We start from the raw sequence: 19,725 nt of genomic DNA, 5'->3' as shown, positions 1-19,725 counted from the left end.
GCGCTTAGGGAACCGAAATAAATTCTTTCCAGCGCACGCATTACAAATATAGTGCGTAATGGAAGGCGGGGAGCAGCGATGTCTAATTCTCTTGCCTAATGCAGCATGCGAAATTACATGCACCAGAGTGCCAGTGTCGAGGGGCGGGTTTGGCGGAGGGGGGCGTTCAGATGTGCAACTCGCAAGGAATGTTCACATGCTGTATCCGCCTATCAGGAGGAATGAGACGGAAGTAAAAAGGTGGAACAAGAGGCTCACAAAAGCAAAAGAGTCTGGATGGACGAGTGAAATGGGCTATGACGAAAAACAACTATAGTTGCAGTGGCTACGCGAAACGTCTCTCTTAAACAGCACACTAGCTCGCGCGGAAAGAGTAAAGTAGTCGTGTTCAGTTGCGCCTTCGGTCTAGCATTTTTAACACATGGATTTACGAGCGTTGACATTTTAGCGGGATGACGCACGGCTGGCTCAATATTACAAAATATTGCGAAATAATACTGAGGGTAGGCGTTGTGGTCGGGCAGGGCGTTTTTGTTCTAGCCAAGGCCAGTTGGCTACGGAACATGCAGATATAAAAGCTGGCGCAACGAAGCGCTCTTTATTCACCTAGCTCCTGCAGTCCTTCGTCTTTCTCGCTTCGTTGCAGAATTGTGCTCGTCCAAAATGAAGATTCTGCTTGTGTGTGCACTGCTCATCGTAGATGCCTTCGCAGCCAAGGGTGTCAATGAGCTCTGCGGTAAGCGCAATTTTTTAATTTATTTCTGCTGCTGCTGCAATTCAATCCTGCTCTTAGATTTCGTCTTACCGGCCTTGTGCTTGCCGAAGAAACTCCGAATCAATTTTTAAGTGTGCTCCGGCACATGGTAGAAATGTATGAGCAACTGCCCCGGAGAATTAATGAATGACTTTGCTCTGCGGCGCGTACCATTTGTCTTTATTATTCGCGACATCAATATTTAAGAAGCCTTCATAAAATAGCTAGTTTCTTAGCTTGAGAACATCTGAAATACCAAGAATACAGTTCAGTCGATTCGGCCTGCAATTTCTCTCATAAAAAACCTCACCTGACCTCTTCGGAAAAATCATTAGGATGTCGGGCGAGAAATGTAGTATTTCATATGGATTACATAGAATGCAAAAAAACTGGCAATAAATTAATAAAATCACCTCTGAAACAGGGGAAGTCTGTGGACGCACAAAGATCAGCTACTACTAAAGAAGCAATATTTTGTATGCAATCAAATAAAATGGAAAGGTGCTTTTCCCTGGTTGCGTACATTTTCTATACTGTTGCTATAGATGCTGTACGCGGACTGTACTTAACCTCGGCCGCGACTGCTTTTAAACGAGAATTACTATCCGATGCTTGTCCAGCCATCATTGCTTCCTCGAGTGTTCTCTTGAACAAGAAAGGTCCTAATGAACATGAAAAGATATGGCTTTAGGCGAACAGAATTTAACGAGTTGACCAGTTATGTTGGGTAATGAGGGATTTTGGAACACTTTAAGTTTGACGGCATGTTTGGTACTTTTCGCGTTGATCATAATGCCAAAAAACTGTTATCCATTAGCTATACTTCGTTCTTTGTGTAAAGTCATTGTGCAGAGTCATAACGACGATAAAAGCCGTAGCGTGTCCAGAGGAAGGGTAAAATATTTCTATACAGTAAGGGATGCAATCCGACCTCCCGCTGTGACAGTAAATATGCAATGTTCAAGCGGTTGTACAGACACGACTGTCGCTTTCTTAGCGTCACTCAGCGACAAATCTCAAAAAAGGGGGATGACGAGCGCAAAACAGGTACAGTACTTGTTGCGTGCGTCTTTTACAAAGGAATATTAGGATCCGCATAGTTCAGAACTACAGGAGATGAGAGAGACTGTGCTCCTCCGAGAAGGATTTGCTTGAGGCATCGTAGCTAGGTTTCCTGACGCCATAAGTGAGGCCAAAACATGATGCTTGAGAACGGGAAGTAAAGTAATTAGAAATAACACCACAAGCGTGCGAGGCCTTCACTACGCCATTCAACGGCTAGAAAAGAAATATAAAATCACAGGCTCCTTTTTTCAGGGTGACGGTAGGAGCAATTGTACATGTTAATGCTCGGCTTTACACGAGCATTCTATCGCCACGTAGAAAAAGAAATAAATGTCATTCATAAGTACAACCCATCCAGCAAGTATTCTAAGATAAATAAAGGTTTACAAATATAAGACAGCTTTGTAATAAGGAGTAATTCATCATTAACATTTGCTCAAGCGCTACCATATGCCTTCAAAAAGAAAGCTATACAGCTTTCTCAGGACCTTTGTAGATATTAAGAAAGGTTCGTCCTGCCCCGCAGATCAAATTCGGAGCTAGATGAGTTTTTCTTTAATTACGAAGTTTCTGAGAAAGCTGCATAGCTTTCATTTCTAACCATAGCGAAGCGCTTGATTGGATGTCAATGACTAATTAGTCCTTATTGCTACGCATCAAGGTGTTTTGCTGGGAAGGAAGAGAGCACCCGTGTGTGTCTCTCTTACTTCGCCCCATTTTTCGCGCTGCTTTTTTCCAAGATGATCTTCTTTCGATTATACAGCACATTGGGGAATTCTCTAAATAATCACCAGAAGAACGGTCTTTACTCGTTTGGTGCTTTTATATTATTCTTAAAGAGCAGTATTAGCGTCCAATACGGGATCACGATGCTTACAGTGCACTTGAATGGCTCTTTGCGGTAATATTCTAATGCGAGAAATATATAGAGGTGGTCCTTGTGATTTTCCGTGTGAAATTGAAAGCTTTGTTTAGAGCGTATAATTTACAATTATGCGTGGAAAAGTGCTCCTGCCTACCGCTCAAGACCTATTGGGGCGACACATACACGTGTGTGCCGTGTCCAAACTTCGAACGTGACGTCACATGGGCTTGCATAGGGACGCTCGCTCATTGAGCGCTCACAAATTTCGTGGGAAGAACGGGGCGTATTGGTTCGCCGTTGCGACTTGTTTACTTCATTTTTTTTCCTTGCATGTCAGCGCGGGCTCAGTTCAGGTGGGGAGAGGAAGGGCATTATTTTCGATCACCCGTATCTTCAAGACCTAATAAATGCAACCTAAAAATGTTTGCTTTGCGGTAACGATTGATAGGAAGCTTTTGCTTTTGCACGTTTTATAGTTTTCGTAATCACCTTTAACTTTATTGCAATCGTTTTCAAACATTTTCCCGCCTCCACCGCATGCTCATTTGCGCTTAAACCACGACTAAAGCTTGTGTTGTTCAGCCTTTTGTTACGAGATAAGTTTGACCATGGTGTTTACCTGGTTTGGCAGCTTATGATAGAAAACCATTATAATCTGCGTCGAGATTGCGGAGTAAAAGACGCAAATGCCATGTTTACGGCAAAATGCAGCTGTGGCACCATCTGGCGTCGCTAGAGGAAAGCGTCATGGTTCGAAAGCGCCCTGGCAAGCGTGGCGTGTTTTCGCAAAGATGCCAGATAATTTCACTGCTACCCTTCGCCAGAAAATCAGCGTTCGCGTCTTTTTCGCCTTCAGACTCGTCGCAGACGGTTTTGGTTTTTCATCATATGGGGCCAAAGCAGGCTAGTACCGCTGTAAGAGTTACTACGCTACAAAAGGAACAACAGCAGACAAGAATTGTGCGCAGTTCCGATAAAGTTCCCGAACACTTCATAATTTATGATGGCAATAAGTACATTGAAACTCCTAAACTCATTTGGTTATCCTAGTACATAGTGTTGCGGTACATAATACCAGAAACAATTGAAAGACATATGCACCGTGTTGGCGCCTTTTCTTTCGTGCACAAAGGTTGATAATATTCGTGAGCACCATTCTACAGGCCCTCCGATTAAGGGCACGACTGCACTACAAATAGGCATTTGAGAACATTTTGTAAAAAGATGTCATTTTTGTGGCTGCGATCATTCAACGTGCAAAACAGGTTCACGAAATAAAACATCTGCTTCCTGCATCCCTGTAATGTTAATACTGGAGACACCTATATGCATTCGAACGTTTGAAACCCTGCTCAACCCTGCTTCTTTCCTCGCTTATTTCAGGGAAACAAACATTGTTTTAAGCGAGCGCATTGGTGACTTGCATCTTCATATAGCCATTCGTCTTACAAGGCAGGCATCTATTTGCGTGGATGTTAAAGTATTCCTGGTCATTTGCAGACAATTTATCGACTGGTCTTAAATGCTCGTGTTTATAGGCATTGCCAAGAGAAACTCGAATTTATTTGCCATCAGTATGACACTTCCGATTTGTCACGGACTCCCAGACATCTTGTATCAAGCACACACTGTATTGTATTTTTGAGCTTAAATCTTATTTAGTGCAGGTCATTTTGTGTCATGTCGGCGGAGCGTTTTACACACACACACTGGCTGCTCTGAGTCGCACCAGTAAATAAGTCATAGCTGCACGCAACTCATCGCAGTACAGTGGTGACATTACACAATGTCGTCTAGCAAAAATATAACATGCATCATTTTTTGCTTTCCAGCCTTGAGCGACGACCAGGTTTCGGCAGTCGTGAACTGCATGGGAGACCACGTTAGTTCCAAGGTAATTTTCATAATTAGTCGACCTTTTGCTGCACCAGAACATAAAGAAACCCAATGAGGACACAATATGCAGGATACATCTGTATGCCTTGACAGGTGTCTAAGTTTTCAAAATGAATATATTTTTCTGCAGATCAAGACGGAGGTGAAGGAGTACATAACCGAGCACGGTGGCAACATTGTTAAAACTCTTAAGAACCTGTGTGAAACGAACGTCGACTTTGTAAGTAAACTATTTTGTTTGTTAGGGAGATAGCTTCTTTCTTTGGTAAATTCTTGTAAAACTCTGAGCCTTCCCGAAACGCAATACATGTTGTTTTTAACATGAGTACGTGAGCCTGACTGAAAATTAAGTTTATACAGGTATTCAGAAAATGAATTTGAAATACTGTAAATTAACACCGAGTATTCCCTAATGAGAAAATATGTGAGCAGCATTCCACAAAATCCGTTTATTATTGATGTTTCGCCCTGCCTCGAGAGTAAGTGGGCAACGACTCTTAAAGAAGAAATGTCTCGCTCTTACACCTGTATTTTGTCAGTGATATGCATCATTCTAAGCAGAATTTTCAGCCCTAGGCTACTTCGCTTTTACTCCACACCGCTCCAATATCGGCTGAAATACAAGAATGTTAAGAAAGAAAACTTTGATGCTAACTAAGAAAATCATCGTCAATTTTCATAAAATACTCTCATAAATATTCAATTGTTCATACATATTATATCCTAACATGAATGTAAATATACTGAATAAATTTAAAAACAAAATAAATATAAAGTTAGGGTATACGGTCTGCAAAAGTTTACCTTTTCAGCCCCGTGTACTGGCATGATGAACTGAGACGTCGCAACTTCAGATCTTCCTTTAGACCGTTAGCACTAATAGTTACGGTATCAAGGTCGCGTATTCCAGTTTCCTAGGTTATATGAGCAATAGTTTCAAAATGTCAGCCGAGCGTGGTCGTCGCATAAAAACAGCGTCATTTGCATAGAAAGAACGGGTTCGTTGCCCCGATTCACGAGCGGCTCAGTTGAGACCAATACTTTTGTGTCGCTACCCCACGCGGACAAGGGGGTTCCATACCACGTGACCAAATCGGAGCCACATCACGTGACTAAACGTCATTTGCATAGAAAGAACGGGTTCGTTGCCCCGATTCCACGAGCGGCTCAGTTCAGACCAATACTTTTGTGTCGCTATATACAGCCTAGTCAGGCAGGCATAGATAGTATACGCCTTAGTAACACTATTTGTATAAAGGTTGTGGCCACCCGTTTGGCGCTGAAGGCTCGTGACGGTGCGAAACGATTCGCTTGGCCAGGCCGCACAAAATCGCGATAAGTCGGAGTCTAGTCTACGCGAACGATTCGCACCGGCGACTTTTGCCCTCCCAAACCATGCTTCTCGGGGATATTGAAACGGCCAATACGGCAGAACCGTTAATCTCTCGACGTTCCATTAGAGATAAACGATTCTTCGTATTGCGCTCCGTTGCTGCCTAAAGTTGGCTTGCAGCCAATTCATATATGATGAAGGAATATATCGGATATAGCCAAGGTGGATGTCTAACCATGTGATCTAAACACGAACGAGGTTGACATGCCAGACCAGTGCAGAATCTACTTGCTAGATGAAGCTAATTGCACATCGCAAATAACGTTGCGTGTACATTCCGAAGCATGCAGTACAGAATTAGTTACAGAATGGCTAAATAAGTTTATGTAACAACGAAAAAGATTAAATAAAATTCAAGAGCTAACGCTCGACGATCACACTTTCCACAGTGTCGGCTCATTTTAAATGTTTATTTGTAGCTCTACATTAGCAAGTTCTTTCTGTACACCGCATAGAATTCGTACTAAATAAAAAGAGGATCACGAAAGGGACAACTGTGATTGAAATAAAAAAAAAATGGCACCTTGATTTATAAAAAATCACCCCAAAAATACAGAGCACTTCGTAAACGTAACGTGCTAAATAGTATTCATTGTGTAGAAGAAGAAATATAGAAGAAGCTGAAGTCCTCATTCTGTAAAATTTATTAGGTCGCCGCTTTGATGGAGAAACCTTCAGAATATTTCTCAGTACTGCATTCACGTACGTACATTTGACATGGCGTAGTAATCGATGTCATGTGTGCAATGTGTAACTTTGTTTTGCGCTATAATACATGTAAAATGTTACGAAATGCTCCTTGAAAGCCTGCCAGGTGCAAAATGTGGACGCACGAGGTTGCTTTATTGCTCCATCTGACCTACAAGAAAGGCCAGCGTTGGGCCATTTAATACCTTAAACCTGGCAAGACACTGAGAAAGATTTGTATATTGCATGAGATAAAATGTAGATAAATTCAGCAAATACTAAATCAAATTTCTGACGCTTTCTCATTCTAAAGCCTTCAGCGATTCTACAGAACGGGCGCTCTCAATGGGGGGTCCGCGAAAACCGAAGTGTTCCGTGAGCCGCTACTATGCGTTCCACGAACTCCCGCAGAAAGCACAGCCATAACCCCCCCACCCCCGCGCCTACCCCAACCTCGCCTGGACCAGTTCTTGCTACGCGTGCGGACCGGACATAGTATCTTTTTCGCTAAAAGCAAAGTTAATGTGTCCACCTACTCCAGCTCGTTCCTAAGCTTCGCGCCTTCAGCAGAAACACCATCCGTCTCCGAGATCTTACAGCATCGTGCCAAAATGCTGGGCGCCGCCGGATTGTCTGAAGAGCACGCTAACTTGCCAAATTAGCTTATCAATATGATGAATATGTGTTAAGGGGGCATAGGACGTACGCTAATCCACGTTGGGGCTCGTGTACTCGTCAGTGGGCTGACAGAAAGCATGTTCTCCCATGTGGAGTTAGCCAACCTAGGAAGACAAACATGTAGACAGGTTTTGTCGAAAAGCTAAGATGTGCCAAAGAAGAATAAGCCCAATGGCGCTGCCGCCAAAGAAGGAGCGGCAGATAATCATGGATAGCCGGCCGAGCCGTTACGTGATTCCGTGCGCATTCCAGCGGAACGAGTCATGTTTTTGTCGTTAACATTGAGGCTAGTTTTCTGCTTACTTGTTTTAGATTTAGACGTCTGAGATTGAGTGTCAAGTGGGCATTTAATGATTTTGTTTGGTTTATGAGGTTAAACGTTAGTATGCTATGGGAGACGCCGCAATAAACGGCTCTGGAAAGTTTGACCACCTGAGGTTATTTGACGTGCATTCGCATCGCACAGAACAAAGGCGTCTTGCTTTTCACCTCCATGGAAGCAGCGCCGCCACGCCGGTTATTCGATCTCGCATCCTTGGTTTCGGCAGTAGAGTGCCATAACCGCAGATTCAAGGCGCTGGTGTTAGCCATTTTATGAAAGGCTTGTTGCCAAACCCAATAAACATGAATCCTTATAAAACTTGTGTGGGGTAGGAGTTCCTTGGTACATGCTGATGGCTGTTGGTGTTCCATGGGACAAGAAAGTTTGATAACCCCTGCAACGGATTAAAAGATACACGCAGTTATATATTTACTATTAAAATTTAAAAATATAATGTACCACTTCTTAAGCGCTTGATATTTATGACAAACTGACCAATTTTGGGGAGATAAATGCTGGAAGATGTCGTTCTTTTAATTTAGTTCAAAGCATTCAGGAAGAGTGAACGAGGTTCCTCATAGAGAGTTTCTTGTGGGAGCTATGAACGCTGCCGTTTCATACTGATAAAGTAGCGGCTTGAAAGTATAATTTTGTTTCTTTTTCATTCCCTTAAATCGGGAACACGAACTTTAAGAAATTACCGGACGGCTGCAATTTTTAGCTCCAATGATTCAGCATTTCCTTGATTGAGGTTTTGAAGAACAGTGATACAATAAGGCGAATGTAATTGATTTCAAATGAAAGCATCAGTGCCCGCAGGTAAACGCATTGTCGTTCTAAATAGGCGGAATTGGAGTCAACCGTTAGAAGCCTCGCAGCGTTGCAGAATTTCGGTATCAAATTCATAGCCTTCCATATAAGTGGATTTGCGCGAATCTAGGTGTTCGTTCAAGTCTACCAGGACATCTAGTTTCGTTACATGAGGTGAACCGCTGACCAGCCAGCGTTGACCATGCCAGCTGCCAACTACCGCCTGTCAAAGAAATGATCGCTTTTTTCCGCACTAGCGTGGCAACAGGCAGGGCGAAAGCTTCACACTGCGCGCAGGCACGGTCATACGGCTCGGTTAAAGCGGGCTCTATATTTTGGCTGGTAGCTTACGCTATCGCGTCATCAGGAGGGTGGGAGTGAAAACAGATAGAAAGAGGTGCCATAGTAGAAGGCTTCGGACCACCACACGATAGAGGCTTTCACCTCATCGCACTTTAATGCTCAAAACTGCCCCCTATGGCATAGATAAAGCTGGAACCATAGAGTAAACTACCATGTGCATAACGCATGTCTTTACTTTCAAGCAGAACCTAAAAGTAGCCATGCGGATAGCTCTCGCGTAACTCTAGGTTTGACCACAAGCTAAACCAGAGCTAATTTTTTTTTGTATACGGAAGTGCTGGTACTTTTCCCTTCTATTGTACCTAATCATACGAACCTAGGTACTAGCTTTCAAATAGTGCAGTTGGCGACTGTCGAATTGCACTGGATGCTACCGCTGTGGAGGCGTAGTGAATATATGGCATCCGTTGGGTTTTTGAAGATCTTGAGCCGGAAGCGCTGAGCTGATATGCGCCCGTAAGTGCACAGAAGCACAGATATTCCCATGGATTCTCAGCAGTGGACTTTCACAGGCCGACAACAAGGCCTTGATTCTGTAAGAGGAGATTATCATAAAGAAGTAACCATTTGGCCAACGATGCGGTGAATATTTCTTTCACCGCTTGGCGCCCAGAATCTCCATCGAACGACACCGCCGGCCCCAGATTTTGACCAGCGAGCTAAGAGCGGCTGTAGTATTTTAAACATATTGAATCTAAAACCATTCGATAAGTTATTTGGTGATGAAGTTTTCTTTCTTTTTTACAGGATGACCTGATCAATAGACTTGCCAGTGTAAGTACATTTTGACCTAAGCTTTTGTTTTTTGCGCGCGTTCACAGTGCTGCGCTTAAGCAGTAGCCGAATTTGCTTGTTGTCTACTTTCAGTTCCGCGCGTCCACGATAACATTATTAATAATTGCGCCACGAAGATTCATTATACTGCACTGACATCGAACAAGTCGACGCGAGCGCCTTCCATTTAGGCTTTTAGATAAGAACACCGCCGCGGGAACCGAATCAGTGAGATCTACGATAGTGAATATGAAATGCGAGCGGCCCTAAGCGCAGGTACCTATACGGATGTGGTATAAAATGAAAAGTCGCACATTATTCGACTTTATGTTTGAAGGACTCGAGAGAACTCGTAGCCTGTCCACAAAAATACGTTTTTTAAAGTTAATACATTCTTTTGTTTGTTTTTTCAGCCGGAGGCAGTGGAGGCTATCAACAAGGCCTACACGGAGTGCCAGCAAAGTTAAATTGGTCACAGATTACAGGCGACGTGTATAACGTTCCATCCTGGACGAGCAATTAGTTTAGTGAACATGATAGAATAAAAACATCAGTTGCAACTGTCTGCGATTTTTTTTTCAAAAATACTTGTGGCCAGTGCCAAAGCTGTGCAGGGCTGGCCGCCTTATACACGAACGCACAGTCGAGAAAGTTGACCTTCCGCCCAGAGATACCAGCGGCTGTTTGTGTAGCAGCCAAGAAGCACCACGAGATGTCAGTGTTGACGTCAAGGGATAGTTCATTTGTACGTAAAACGCTAGTGTAAATAGCAGGCTGAATACCGAATTCGCAGCAACAATACTGACTTAAGCAAGGTTTTTTCTCGATGGTTCCGCCTAAGACCAGCGTCCTGTGTCCTGAAGATCTTTGTGCCGGTGGCCAGAATGAAGGAGTGTGCAGCAACACAATGTGCAGACCTAGGCGCAGTTTCGCACATGCGCTGCACGCTTCAGTGACTGTTACGGTATGTACCCGCGCAAGTTGCTGTGGTTGCTGCTGGCTGCGTTTAAAACGTGGCGTTTAGACGTTTGCCAAATTCTTTTAACACGATAACATACTGGGACTTATTCTTCAGAAAACCCGTCGCTGTCACCTTGAATCGCGCCAACTGCGGCCATGTCTCAAAAAAAATCCTATTTTGTCTACAGGGTCCTGACGTCAAAACCACACTGGCCTTGCGCGAGAATGTTAAACACCCCATATGGAAATAAGTCAAAGAATTTTGGGAGGATCCAACTGCAGCCAAAAATGAAAAGTAGGTTAATGCTAAGTTTTTTTAGGAAACTTTAGGTAATTACAAAGAATAAGTTTGCGTTATTGGGGTTTGAACCCGGCGCGTCTATATCTCGTTGGTAGGGGGAATGTTAAAAGTGAATCTGGTGAAAGCGTCGCGGTGCGTAGAATAAAAAATATATAAAAAAATATAAATGAAAACAAAATAACGCTCCAAGAAAACCGTCGTTATTTCGTTAGCTATAAGAAGAAGCAAAAAGGCAGCCCAGTTGTATATCTCCTGATGAAATATTCCTATATCAGTTCTTAGTAATTTACATACCCTGTCCAAAAATATTGGAGGACGCTTAAGCTTCGCCTTCAAGAGTGGAACGCGATAGCGTTATTCATACTCAACACTTCTAAGTGCTCTGTACAACTTTTTTCTAGTTATCACGTCAGAGGCGTCCGGCATCAGACGCTGCACCTAGCAATCGCGCTGTAAGCGGAAAGAGGAGCCGCGTCGCCTAAACACCACTGTTCGAGTGACGCACGCTGGATGTTGGAAGGGAAGAGAGCGAGAAAACTTATTAAACGCAAGGGTATTGCGGCATCCTCGCACCGGTACCCGCGCGGCCCGAAGAGGAGAAGCGGGTGAGCGAAGATAGTGATCTAAAGAAAGGAAAGACGCTTGATTCTACAACCCGTGAGGGTGCACCGCGAAACGTCAGGGGCGAGTGGCGCGCCACGTGTCGGTGCAGCGCCGCACATTGCGAGGAGGGGTTCTTCTGTGTTTTCCGCAAGATGGCTCTGCATGTGCGCAGAGCGCAGAAGACATGTAGCAGAAACTTACTTCGCTACTCGTGTAACTGCGACTTCTGTAAGTAACATCTTCATAATTACCGATATATACCGCAGTATAACGTTCTACGGCACGTTTCTAAGGCAACACCGCATTCACTAGAAGCGCTTTTGTACCGCTTTCAAGCATCGAACTCGTGGCTGGGAGCCCCCATTCGACTGCAGCGTTCGGTGCGACAGGGCTGTCCCCTCAGCCCTCTTTTGTTTTGCATTTATATTGAAACATTGTGCATGAAACTTATGAATAATGTCAACATTAGTGCGTTTAGGTTACAAGCAGCCGAAGTGAAGCTGCTCGCGTATGCAGACAACATCGTTATTTTTACGGTTGACCAGGAGAGTATCACCGAGGCTGTCAAATGTATCCGTGAGTTCTCTCAAGTTACCGGTAGCGGGGTGAACTGGGCCAAGTGCCTTGGGCTCTGGCATGGACAGTGGCCGTCGAAACCAGACCGCTTTGCCAATGTTACGTGGACAGACACACCGACCAAGTACTTGGGCGTCGAGCTGGATGCCTACCGCGAAAGCGAGCATTATTGGAAAGGGCAAATGACCGAACTACGGGAGAGAGCCGAGAAGTGGAAAGGCGCCAACATGTCGATTTTTGCCAGAGCTACTGTATGCAATCTTTTTTTTATCAGCAAACTTTGGTTCGCAATGCAAGTTTTGAGTTGTTCGCGCGTAAACGTACAGAAGTTACACAGGATTTTCGCCGTTTTTGTTTGGGCAGGTAAATGGGAACGCTGCAGCAGGACGAATTTGTTCCGTCGGGTAAAAGACGGCGGTTTGGGACTCGGCCATCTGTTTTTACGGCAGGTGGTCAACCGGTTTTTGTTTTTTCGGGATGCTTCGGACCCTTTCTTACGCACCGTCTGCCAAGTTAGGCTACGGCGTCTACTGCCGGAGTTTGTTGTCTCCACCGAAGAAGCTACGGGTGGGATTTTTGGTTATTACAGGGAGGTCGTCGCTAGTGTAAGATTTCTGTCAGTGCGTTTTTCTAATGAATATTTGTCCACTGTAAAACGAAAAAAGCTGTATCGCGATTTATGTGACATTGTTTTGCCACAACCCTTGTACAGAACCTTATACAGTGGAGGTCCGGGCAGAGATGTCTTGAAGAGAGTAAAGAAAATGCAGGTGTCGCCAGGAGCTAAGACATTTTTCTTTAAATTACACACCGGAACATTATCAGTAAAGAAGTTTTTGGAGGAAAGGGATTTTTTTTCACCGTGGGGGGCGCACTGTTTAATCTGCAAGCAGCCGGAAATAATAGACCATGTTTTTTTGCATTGTTGGGAAGGGGTTTATTTCTGGGATGTTTTGCAACGTACGATAAAGAAAGAATTTCCACTAGACTCCCACGGCATCCGGTATTTAAGCATTGAAAATGAAGATGGCGTTCCGTATGATTTAATCATGCTCATGAGCCTCCACTCTATATGGCGCTCCAGAATGGCGGGCTATCACTGCGACAGGGACGCTCGACCCGCTAGAATATACTTTCGAGAAAGTGTGAATTGGTTTATTGCCATACAGAAAGTGGCTGCTGAACCTCCCGAATGGCTCTCAAGGGTAGAGCCTTTGCTGTTGTTGCGGGAGTTTTAATGTACTGAGACGAAGCCAGCCTGACATTGGCTGATGATGACCTTCCAATATGTACTTTGTTTTGTGTTATTCGTGTTGTGTTCTTGTGAAATGGTATGAACCAAAGCCAGGAAATAAAGAAAAAAAAAAAAAGAACTCGTGGCTGAGTGGCAGCGTCTCCGTCTCACACTCCGGAGACCCTTGTTCGATTCCCACCCAGCCCATTTTGGAAGTTGCTTTTTATTTATGAAGTGCATGCCGGGATTTATCACTCACGGCCAACGCCGCCGACGAGACCGGCTTTTCTGCGACACGAGTTCCTTAACGCTAGCGCGTTAATAAGCTGTTGCGCTGTCAGCTGTCTCCCGAACATTTTTTAAGTGTTGTTACAAGAAACAAATTAGTACTAAAACGTAATAGCGTTCTGCAGAAAGTCCAGCGTTCTCGGCATGCCACCGTTGTCGGCGTTCTAAGAGAAAAATCCCTTTTATGGCCCTGGCAGATGGCAACTCGAAGTTGAATTATGGCTGAGCACTAAACGTGTTTGGGTTGAGTGTAGTAACGAGAGCGCATGATACCACAAAGTTTGAAGGGGCTGCCGATTCGGGTTGCTCCTCTGTGGCAGGAGAGAAATCAGCCTCGCATACGTTGCACTTTAATACCGATTCACGCTCGCTGGTCATTGGTGCAGGCGCTCATGACGATAGGGGAGCTTTACACCAATGTCTGGTGTTCCCTAAGGACACATCTATCTATAGTGTCGTAGCTTACAGCTGTATGCTAACTGATTGTGGGAGATATTAGAGCAATACATTTCGGGATCGATAGTTAAAATCAGGCGAGATCGTGTTTAGGCGAACTTGGGACAGGAGGTAGAGGCGCAAGCTTGACCCATTAACGTTATCCTGTGTTACCGTGAACGGCGGAGCTAACATGTCCAGCATAATTTTTCTAACATCTAAAACGTACAAATACATATTTTTAAAGCCCTCTGCCATCTCATTGAATGGCCAGCCTGTAGATAACTGGAATGCTGACAAGTTACTCACGAACTGCGGCGAAGTTTCAAAGCTATGTAGGGAATGTATATTATGACGGTAATGATTTTGGTGGCAGTATTTTATAGCACATCGTGATTATAGTGCGAACACTGGTGCAAAAAGTAATAATAGCCAGTACAGTGAGAAATATGTCATCTGTCCCATTCATGTGCAGCGTCTCCTATATTTCCTTGTGCATATTTCACAGAGGATGCCCACTGGATGGTTTCGTTTCAGTACTTGGTACTTCGCACATGAAGTATTCAATGAAAGTACTTCACTTTTATTACTTGGCGCCAAAATCCACCTTTTTTGGTGTGCGATAATCGATCAGCGAGAAGGAAACGACATTGGATCCCTTCGGATGACCTCAAGTTTCAGTACGGTGCAACTGTGGGAGGAGGTATTCAGTTCGCAGGTTACCTGATGGAATTGCACGTGCTTGTGTAGATTTGTCGAAGATACCTGTGCAGGTATTTCCTGGTATTTTCACCCATTTGTCAGAGAAACTAGCGTAAGGAGTGAGGGAGTGAGTTGCAGGCATGGTTTTGGTGGAGGTCCGAAGCGACAACATATGTACGCCGAGTTGTATATTTTTCAGTAAAAACTGACAACGTCTGCGCCAGCCTCGCTATACTAAGCGTTCACCCAACCGGCGCTGTTCTCTCGCATGTTTTCATCGGTATAAACAGAGGCAAGTTTTGGCTCATACTTCCTAACATCGCCAGCCCTAAACGGTGAACAGAATATTTACTTCATTGGACAGAAACCGCGTGTCCGCTTCTCAACTGTGGCATATGGCAGTGCCGGCATTCAACATCAGTGGCGAGTCCTGAACTTCTGTCTGCTGCAGCTAAGTTTTTCAACAGTATTTTTGAAACGGAGGAACATTTTCGTGTCAAAAAAACGCAGTGTCTTATAAATTTTCTCGCCAGCCTATTTAACCTGCAAGCCTCCCTTACAAAAATGCATGTAGGGTTTCTATATAAATTCGAAAACGTTGGGTCAATACACGCTGTTGAAAGTCTGTCGATAATCGGCAACATCTTGGATGATGCAGTGTTGACCTCTTGTTGAGCGCTTTTGAAATAGTGGCCCATGTGTTTCTTAAGAGCGCTTTTGGAATTCGCGCAACTGAAATTCCATTGATTTCAGGCTCAAATGCTTCAGAAACTCTGCAAGTGACGCTTTTTGATTTTCTGTTACCTTTCCACTCCTGAACAACAGAAAATAGTACACGACCATCGGTTTCCCAGGAGCAGACACGGGGTGATTTTCATTAATGCAAAAGTAGTACAGTACATCTCCTAGCTGCGATAAGTCACCACATTCTATGTTCTGCCCGACCAATCAACAATCCTGTCTGATCAGTGCTGGTTAATGATAAGCATACTGAGGCATAAAAGAACAAAACAGATCTTGATCTTTTAAGCCCCATTATACTTACTCACTCATTAACCTACACTGAACTGACTAAATTGTTGATTGGTCAAGCAGAACATAGAATGTGTTGACTGACCGCAGCAAGGATATGTGCTGTGCTACTTTTGCATTAATGTAAACCACCTCGTGCCTGCTCCTGGCTAACCGTTGATCACGCAGCATTTTCTGTTAATCCGCAGCGGAAAGGGAACACAGAATAAAAAATGCGCGTTAAAGAGAAAGAAAAAATATGCATCTTTGGTGAACCCATAACATGAGCTGGGTTGTTTATTTGCTTTATTTCAATTCATGTGCAAGGTATGACGCCAGGCTGTTCTTTGCGTAAAACGCTGATACGTCCGGGAACTCCTCGCATGTGATGCTGAAATAAACAATATAAATCATAATTAAGTTGCGGTATATACTAACCTAAAAATAGAGCAAAGGCATTTGTGCGCTGCTCCACGTCATAGCTCAAGAAATTTCTTGTCTAAAATGAGTTGTCACTGTCTTACACTGCTTAGGCGGCATCGACCGCCGCCTCCACAGCTCGGCAGCACTACCACATCGTTCATTTCTCCCTGATAAACAATATATGCTGCCGTGAAAGATCCCATTGTGAATATAAATAGCAAAGCGCAGGTCACAAGCATTACTACCCAGAAAACTTGAAGCAACATTACCAACTATAGGCACTAAAATGAGTGGAAACAAAAACAAACACTGCAAAAATGGCGGAGCTGCACAAATTCAATAATCCACAATGTGTGACAAAGGCATATTATGATCTCGATAATGTGTCCGTCTCAGCGCGAGTAGCGTATCGAAAGAGTACAGCACTGTGCCGAACAATCCGTCAAAAACGGTCACCGGTTAAAAAAAAGAAAGAAAATGTCGCCATTCCAGCTGGCGTTCCATCGGCCCCAGCGTCCGCGTAGAGACAAGCCTCGTTCTCTCTCTCTCTCTCCCCCTCCTTTTTTTTCCGACGAGGCTGGTTGTCTGCTAGAAATATTTACATGCGGGCTTCACCTTGTAGCACACACTGTACAAGACTGGCACAAACACGAATAGGAAAAAGTAAAACACTCACCAAAGTGCAGACGCTCACTCCGCCCGCGCCGGCTTTTCGCCTAGAATCCAAAACGCCTGCGACTGTTGAACTTCTTAAACACGTCCTCCTTGCGCCGAAGCTGCCGCCCAAGAGCGGAGTCCTCCGAAGACTTAAATTCGTACGTTCGCGCTCCAATTTGAACAAAACGATCTTCGTGATAATCACCAGCGAAAAACCTACATACGGTGCTTCGTTCACAGTGCAAGATGCGACCACGGTGGCGGGAAAATGCCAACTGAACTGGCACATCGCCGCACTCAGCGTACCCGCGTCTGCGTGCAAAGAAAACGGGGCGCAGAAGAACACTTTCGGTGAAAAGGGGAAGACGCCGCCCCCGCTGCGCGGCTCCGGCTATGTTGAAGCCAAGGTCATCTCCGTGAAGACAAACCACGGAAAAGGCAGAGCAGAGAGCACCCCTCCCCCCCCCCTTTCTTTTCCCCCAGCCGACAGGGAGAGACCCCTCCGGACATGCTGGTGCCGTTCGCGGGGCACGGGGGAAGTGGTTACGGACAGGAGCAAGGCGGCGGCCGAATGCTTCTTTGAAAAGAAGAGTCGCCGATAGAAGACGCGTGCAATCCTGTTTTTGTTTTTCTTTTTATTTCATACGCGAATGTTTTTGCTATGCGTGTTAACTCTATAGTATGCGTGGGATCAATCCGTGATTATTAGAACCTCTCAATATTTAAGTGACTTAATTTAGCATGGTGTCCACTAAGAAAGGAAGGAAAAGAAAAAAAATAACAGTAAAATTCTCCAAAGACATACAGCGGTGGAGGATTCCAATACAGACTACACCTCATTTTGCGGCAAAAAGCTACGGGCAAAAATACCTATGCTTGGGCAGAATGTCAGACCCTGAAGCATATATATAGTGAACTTTGGGACTGGTTTAAAAAAGCTCTGTCCTGCCCTACATGGTAGGTTCAATCTAGGATCTTGTTTGTTAGTATGATGACTCACTGAACTTGTTTTATGATAAATATAAAATATGTCCTACCTCTAAAGTTACCTTCTGCGACATACAGAAGCTGATCCATTACGGATTCTGATTGAAATTCAACGATGTATTTGCATTATTAGTGGAGGCTTTGCCATCATGAAGTTTTTAGGGCATATTTTCACTGTGTTGCGAAGCTTGAGCTAAGTGTGCACCGTTAATATGTACTTTTATGTAACATGAACGAGCACGCAACTGCATGCTGCTCTTATATTTCCCTTTGCAGAATGTGGCCAATAGTTGATTACAAGTGAGACCAAAAATTCATAACGAAATTGTCACATCATGCTCTTATCATTTGTGCCTAAAACTACTTAAAAACATGGGTCAGCATGAACAGTACACGCTAATTGTTCGTGAACGCTGAAAACTGACAACAAAAAGCACATAGAAAAAATTGCACAAAAAGTCTATTGGGTAGAACACAATGAAAATTCTGTTGGCCCTGTAAAGATTGCATTCAGCTGGGGTTGAATGTCTATCGAAATTAAGAAAATTCAAAAGGCGGTCAATAGTCCAACAATAGAGTTTCAAAACTCATTTTTGTTAGGGCTGTTTTCTGTAGCGCTCGATTATTCTCATAATACCCACCGCCGTTAGAGCGTACTGGCAGCGACAAGCGCTACCAAGGTCGCAAGGGAGTTTTCCTGCATTCCGCAGCGGCGGCAGTGACCCTAATGTGCTGCTGATTATAAGCCTGTTTTCATTGCACTTGCCTGTCGGATAAACATCTGCTCTAGTTCTACTCTTGCTTCATTGTCTAAGCTACCACTGCGACACTCCTTGAATGGTACGTTGTTTCTACAGTGTCTCTAACCATGCAGTGTTGATATCTACGCCGATCGCCTATTCCCGGCGCAAGGCCCACATAAATTTGTCCATCTGCGCGCGTGTTTTGCTATCAGTGATAGAACGTGGCACGCCAAACGTGCTTATTTTTTTAGGTCTTGGAAGTGCTCACAAAGCATTGGCCACTCGGAGAGACAAAGAGATGAGGGGAAAGAGAGGTTCATCGCAGTCCAGCCGCCAACAATTTATACAAAGCAGGCTCTGCTCTAGGTTTGTTTAAAGTGGTAGATGACCTCGATTCTCTCTTCAAAGTCTATAAAAAAATTCAACTGATTTAAAGATTGTCCTCATACTACTCGGCAGGTAAAGACATGCTGAATAAACACGCGGATCACTTAGAAATGGTTGTGTCGCCCAGCGAATTGAAAAAAAATAAATAAATAAAACGAGGCGTAGAAAACTAGTGCGCGGGGCTCCGCACACACTGACGCCTCGGCACTCAAGCCACTGCGCTGTGCGCTCTCACGCGTGCTTCGTTTTTCGAGTACGAGTGCACTCAGATTTGACAGGACAGTGCATGCCTGGTATATGCTGGATGGCAGCGGCGAAGCGCGATCAGTGTGGAGCAAGCAGAGAACTAGGGGAATATCTACTGGAGCCCTACTGCAACTTGGATAGGCTATATATACTGAGAGCACCGTGATTTCGACTGCCTGTAGCAGGCCGTGGTGGCAATCCCGGGCCGCGCCATGAGAGTGCCGTCCGTCCTGGCCTTGCAGCGAAGTGCACCGGTGGCCAGCTTCTAGATGGTGCAAGTTGGTGCACCTAGCTAGCATGCCTGGATACCCCTCCCGTAGCCCTTCTTTGCGCTGCATTACGTATGGTTAGTGAGATGACTCTTGTAATCTTATCCTCCTTGTAGGCGTAGTTGCGCGCCCGTTTTGCAAGCTATTTTGCGGCAATGACTATGTAGCCCCTTTTACTGGATTTTGTTATTCCAGAATAAACCGCGGTTTTATTCCCAGTGCTCCTAGAATTCTCGCCTTGTGATGCCATGGTTTAAGAACCAAATTCTTGAAGGCGTTGTTTTGAATTGGCATAG

At 44.5% G+C, this 19,725-nt stretch overlaps 1 long non-coding RNA gene across 1 annotated transcript; it reads left to right on the top strand.

The window, feature by feature from the left end:
- Positions 1 to 606: 606 nt before the first annotated feature.
- LOC146200286 (uncharacterized) lies at positions 607 to 8,630 on the top strand. Its single transcript, XR_014704671.1, has 4 exons — positions 607 to 736; positions 4,517 to 4,578; positions 4,711 to 4,800; positions 8,601 to 8,630. It is a non-coding gene; the product is annotated as an uncharacterized LOC146200286 (long non-coding RNA).
- The last annotated feature ends 11,095 nt before the right edge of the window (positions 8,631 to 19,725 follow it).

This window comes from Amblyomma maculatum, chromosome 2 (genome assembly GCF_055883805.1).
Source record: "Amblyomma maculatum isolate TAMU_Amacu chromosome 2, ASM5588380v1, whole genome shotgun sequence".
Lineage (NCBI taxonomy): Eukaryota > Metazoa > Arthropoda > Arachnida > Ixodida > Ixodidae > Amblyomma > Amblyomma maculatum.
This window is presented reverse-complemented; position numbering and strand designations above follow the sequence as displayed.